Here is a 6,459-nt window from a genome sequence, read left to right on the forward strand (position 1 = left end):
GTGCCTCTGGCAACTGTCACATGCAAGCAGCTGCACTGTGAGATGTGGAGATGCTCTGTACCAGATGGAGATTAGGCTGGAAGCAGAGTTATCTGGGTGGCCCATTTCCTTTGGCACCTGTGAGAGCATTTAGTCACTACCAGCAGAGGCCCATTCATAAATACATCCTTGCAGAGGCTTATTCATCTGTATGGCACCTCTTTTTTTTTTTTTTTTGAGCAGAGAGAAACATTTCTGTGGCCACATAAGTTACTGTGAAATGTACGCAGTCTTCTCGTTCCATTTCTTAGCAATGCTGCAGAGACAATCCAGACTGGTGGTGGTAATAAAATCAACTTTGTTCAGCTGGCTCTTCATTCGTCTGGATTTTTGGTTATGAAAAAGACATTGTTAGGACCGAGAATTTTGAACTCAGCCTGCTTTACATTTCAATACAGAAAAGCTTTTGAAGTGAATACTGTTTTCATTTGAGTAAGTAACCTTTCTAAAATCAGCAAGGTGATTTTAGATGGTAACTGCAAGTGATCTTGTTCCTAATATTCCAGGAACAATTTGAGATCATTGTCCAAAGGAAAAATGGCCTGAAATGCCTATTGTACACCAGTGACACAAGATGAGTGATGAGGTAAACTCAGATCATGTTGCATGTAATTTTTCTTTCAAGTAACTTGTTTTAAACTGTCCCTGAGAAAGGGAGAGAAAGAAGAACTACAGTGGCAAAACTGTGGCAGAATATAGTTACACAATTGCATTTCTTACAGTTATTGTGCATTTCAGTAAGTTTCCCCATGTAAGTAAATATTCCCAGTGCCTTGCTGTGTCTCCTGTAGTTGTTTCCCTTCTTAAAATGGTTCTCAGAAAAAAAGGAAAGACAAGAAAACCCCAATAACCTAACGTTATTTGTCCATTTTCCTTGGTCTACATAATGCACAGTAGGGAAAGAACAATGCTCAGAGTTGTATGCAATGAGGAGGATTTTATACCCGTTTTGAAATACTGAAGCAGAGAGATGTGACTTTTATTAAAGCTTGAGAATTATTAGAGAACACCATTCCCTCAAGTTTCAGAAATACTGGCATACATATCAAGCCAAGACACCTAGCAACTCTTCAGATGGGGGCCAGAAATATTATTTTTCAGTGCATTTCAATGAAGATATATTTTTCTTACTGTGGAAGCACATGACTACAAGCTCTGAGAAGGTAGTGTAGATTCAGCAATACATCAGAAAATATTTTATTGTTTCACCTCTATCTTGCTGCTTTCATCAGAAGGTCTTAACTCAGCACCAAATTTAGACTAAAATAGAAAGTTATTCACAAAGGCTGGAATTTGCAGAAGCTTGGCTTGAGAATTACACACAATACAATCTGGATTTATGGCTCTGCTGCAATATGGCTTTGAGACACTTCTCCAAAAATTGACTGCAAGCAAGAACTTAGCTTATGCTAGAACAGCTTTCATTTTTCTCAAATGTGCCATCTTTTCAGGTGAGCTTTTCTTCTTTACATAGGAAGCCTTGAAGTACTGTGACCTTTAAAAAAGTGCACAGCATCTCATTTATGTATTACAGAGTGCACAGCAGATACTCTGCCATGGAACACCTGTGAACTCGGCCTGGGTTTATATCTGTGCCTTCAGGTAGCCTGCTTCGCTGCTTCGCTGCTTCGCTGCTGCAGTATTTGGAGCAGGTTTAAAGTGAGCATGAAGCTGTGAGGGTTGCTGCTTACTGTTAGTGAGACTATCTCACTGCCTGGGAGGATAAAAAGCACTTGCGATGTTCCCAGTACCCAGTGCACTTGTCAGACATCCAGTTCTCGTGCAGTCCCTGCTGAAGTCCATAGCAGAGCTCCTTGTCTATTGGACTTTAACCCAGTTTAATTCACTTCTTTAACACAAAATGAAGCTGCCAGAAAGCAGCTGAAAAGAGGTTATTTTTGAAACATGAAGTCAGTGAGGGTAAAAAGTCTTGTACAAATAAATATCCATGCCATATCTAACATATCTTACAGTTTTGTGATGAAGGCCTGAATTTCGGATTTGTGTGTTGTGTAAGGAAGAATAACTCCTTTGTCTTTAATAGCATTATTTCTGATTTAATTTAGGAGCACAGTCAGAATTATTCTACGTCAGTGATTATGTTGTAAATCATGCCCTAGGTACATCCTGACAATTGATAGAAGAGAACCAGTACCACAGTAGAGAGAAATACTGACCACAAACAGCAACATGTAAGAGAGCAGAATTTGGCCACAGCTGCTTGCACTAGATTTACTGGCTGACAAGCCTAGCCAGCTTGAGCTTGCATCCTAATCTAATAAAAGCCTAATAATACCTTTTCATCTAACTCACTCAGCCACATGCATCAAGTACTGGAGGTGTCAAGTCTAAAAAGAGAATTGTACTTTTGCCTCAAAGATAATTGTACTTTTGCCTCAAAGATAATTTTATTCCTGAGGAAAAATATATTGCAAGAAACACAGCAGGAGAACTCCACTTTGGAAAAATAAAAACCAAAAATAAGTCAGGCAACAAAAATTCAGATTCTTATCAGATCTGCCCTGTTCTGATGCACTCAAACTTGAAAGCTTCTTCTACCTCTTGCAACCACTTTCTTTTGAATTCTGAAGAGGTTTGATGGACAGAAAATGAACAGATGCACATTAGAGGTGGGAGATGATGTTGTAGGAGGTCTATGCTTGAGTAATACAAAGATATAGATGCGGAGGCTTGCCTGTATGATAGAGCTTGTGTTAAGTAGAGGAATCCCCCAGCATGCACCTCTTTACAGGACTGGATATTACATAAGGCTTGCAAATTACTTCCTGTCCCTCCATCTTGTACCTTAGAAATAAAGGTACTAAGACAGAGACATTTCACCATAAAAACTTCTTGTTACAGATCTCATACTTTCTGTCTCAGCTTCACTGCTGAGCAGTTGTCTTTTCAATGCCAGCAGGCAAGCTGTTCCACTAGCTCCCACATAGGCATTTTCTGCTTCCTGAAACAGATTCTCCCTGGCACCGCTTCTCCCTGGAGGTTATGGATGCCTCTTGCTGTGGGAAGTATACTGAGCACTGCTGTATGCTGGTGCACTGCTGTTTCAATCTCTGTATGATAAACTTCACCTCAGTAGCTGAGTGTCTTCTATAGCCAGACATGTAGCCTATTTTTTATATTATATTATTTAATAGTACAGGATCAAGAGCCGCCATGAAGGAAGGCAAGGCAGAACTGTTAGCAAACACAAATGTGCCTATAGTGACACACGTTATTTTCCTTGTATAAGAAGCATAAACAGCAAATGAACAGTGATTTTTATTTTTTAGTAATAAGATGCTTTTTTCAATGATGAATATCTTTGACAACTTCTTTTCAAACTGGAGTGCTTGACAGGACCACTCTAGTTCTTCACATTTACGCATGACAGTGGAACTCAAGAGTCAGATATGTTCTTGAAAACCACATTTAACTAGTACTATGGGTAGAGTGCTCTCACAGGCTTTCTTCATGAGGTGCAAAATATGATTTTCTATTGTCATTATATGCCTATCTTTTGGTGGGTAGCAATTAGATTCATATGAACTCATATGAACAAGAAAGCTATATATTTCTTTTGATATTCCAATGAATTTTGTAGTCTTATTTATGAAGCAAAACCATGAACGTTCAGAAGCCAAATTCGTGTGTAAACATTTCTGTTCATTTAAAATATATATCAAAGGTAGAGATGCAGTGAGTTTTATGAAGTTAGTTACAGTGCTGTGTATTTACAGATCTGTTCTAAACACCACCATTCTTCTTAAATACAGCAAACTTTAAAGCTAATAAACCCATCTTAGACTGTGTGCAATACTTAGTTCTGGCCATAAACTCTTCATTCCCTACTACATTATTTGTCCTAACTGATAAACCAAGTTTCAAACCCTTTTGCCGATTCACATAGTGAAAAATCCATGACAAATACTAGTAGGCATATGTACATATAAAACTGGAAATATCAAAATTGCTACTGTCTGTGTGATAACAACTTCTTATTTTCCAGTTTTATAAACAATGCATCAAAACCAAATTCCAAAAGTTTGGGAAGGCAGTTCTGGAAATCCAGTGCAGAACTGAAAAAAATGCATTGATAGTGATATTAGGCATATTCGAGGAAAATGAGTGTTACAACTTATTCTACTATAGGCAGTCTCATGGATCCATCACGGCACACAGTGAAAGAAAACACATCAAGAATGCTGGAATACCTTTCTTTTTTACAAGACACCCTTACAAACTAAAATTGGGCAACATTTAATGAAGTAGAAAATAAACCTATGAAAAACAAACTTACAGAAAAAAAAGTTTTCTAACTATGTACTTCATAACACACACCTAAAATCAATGAGTTTTCAATTCCCTTCTTTTTTCCAGTGGAAAACCAAAGTGACAGGAGGCTAAATTTTAGTTCAGTTAATATAATGACACAGAGAAAAATACTTATGGAGGAAACCATGTATTTTGGTGCTGTCCTCTGCATAGAGCAGGGGCTGGTTACCAAGGTAAGTCATTGTTCAAGTAAATAAATATTTGTGACATGAATCCCTGCAGTATCACAGAATAGAAGAATATGTTGTTGGCAGCTCTCCATTCAGGTCCACCCCACTTACTTGTTCCTTCTATACTGCAGCTGAACTTTCCATTTTATAATAAAGATTAAAACAAACAGCTTCAGAAGTGAACTCATAAATCTGTTTTTCCAAATTCTGCCTAAAACCTAACTGTGGTTAAGGATATACTTCCATCAACAGCCATTGAAACCGAAACTGACAGCATGATTTCTAAACATTGTCTGTGACATCAGTGGGAGTATGGCAGTTGAAAAACTATAACCCTTGAGGTTTTTGAAAAGCCAGCAGAACAAGACACATAAATTGGGTAAAAGTTAGATAACAGAAGCCCAGTGAAGGTGAAGAAGAGTAAGTTTTGCATAGGACTGAACAATTGAAATAATCACAAAAGCAATAAATAGTCTAGCCCAGATAGTTGTCTTCTCTCAGTGGCCCTCTGTCTTCTCTTTTTATCAGTTTCCCATCTCATGCTCTTAACCAGGTTCAAATGAGGTGTATCTTCTCCATCTTTGCCAGCCTACTCTACTTTAGAGGGATTAGCAGCATTGTGACATGTATTCCCTGTTTTGGGAACGTTCTGTTCTGTTTTAGGACTGAAAGCATCTCTCCCTTGTTCCTAAGTGGACTTTGCTTGAACTGCAAACCTAAGTTGAATGTGGACAGAAATTACTTATAAATGAATTATAAAGCAAGTCTTTCACTCTTCTCATCCTCAAAACTTTTTCCCAGTCCTTCTGAATTCACAGGAACACTCCTACATACCAGGAGCCATCATTTCACATGTTCCTTCTCAGCCACTTCATGGAGATCTATTTTGCCACCCCTTCATTTGCATGGTTTTGAGGACATGAATATAACTATTCAGCAACTTTTACCACACAATAAAATTTTCCTCAACCTTCTCTTTTGCACATTGCACGTTGTCCTCATTTGGGTCCACCAGGTATCTTGGTTTTGGCCAATCACTTCCTCTCTCCTTCAAACTAGTGTGTTTCCCCACTTCTTACCGAGCAGTAGAAAAAAAGTTCGCTCTATACTGTTTCCTCGTAAAGGTACTTCAGCCAAGTGTGTGTCTTCTCAAATAATTTCTACTGCTGTATTTTTCAGTTTTCACTACGTATCTCAGAATTAACCATTGTTAAAATGCCATATCCAGTTTTCAAACTCTCCATTCAGGAAGGGCACTGAGAAATTAGAGAAATGTTTATTTATATATTTATTTTTAAAACTGCAAGAGCAGATAAAGCTCTATAAAAATTGTAATACAGAGACTTTTGGTTCAGTCTATCTGTATCACATGGAAGATATTAGAAGACATATCTGTTCTGTGAGGGTCTTACCTACTTAATCCTCAGCTGGCATTAATTTTGGTGCCAAGAAGCTTACAGCTCAGAAAGGCAGGGATCTCTACAATGCTGGGAAGTTGTCAACAAAAATCTTCTTTGATAATGACAGGTACTATTTGAATACCTAGCAAAGAGAGAGTATAATTGAGTCATTGGGAGAAGTGACCTACTCTTGAGAAGTAGTAAATGAGGAAAATGGCTCACTGTTTCATTTCTTCATAGTGTGAATGGTGCTATGGCAGGCCTACCTCTCTGCTCAGAAGGAAGGACAGTGGAAAACCACAGCTGCTGCTAAACTCCTCCTGACTAGGAGAAATCTTTTACTTCTGCCCCCAGGTGCTAATGCTGAGTTCACTCGAGTCAATAAAGGCATATACTCAGGTTTTAAGAAACAGTTTGATTAAAGCCCAGATTCCTATGGAGAAATACTGAAATAATGTGAAGGAGCCTCATAAAACAAATTGGCAAAATCTGACAAAACCCAGAGTTGGCAAATCCTA

Source organism: Indicator indicator, chromosome 9, assembly GCF_027791375.1.
Source record: "Indicator indicator isolate 239-I01 chromosome 9, UM_Iind_1.1, whole genome shotgun sequence".
Classification (NCBI taxonomy): Eukaryota; Metazoa; Chordata; class Aves; order Piciformes; family Indicatoridae; genus Indicator; species Indicator indicator.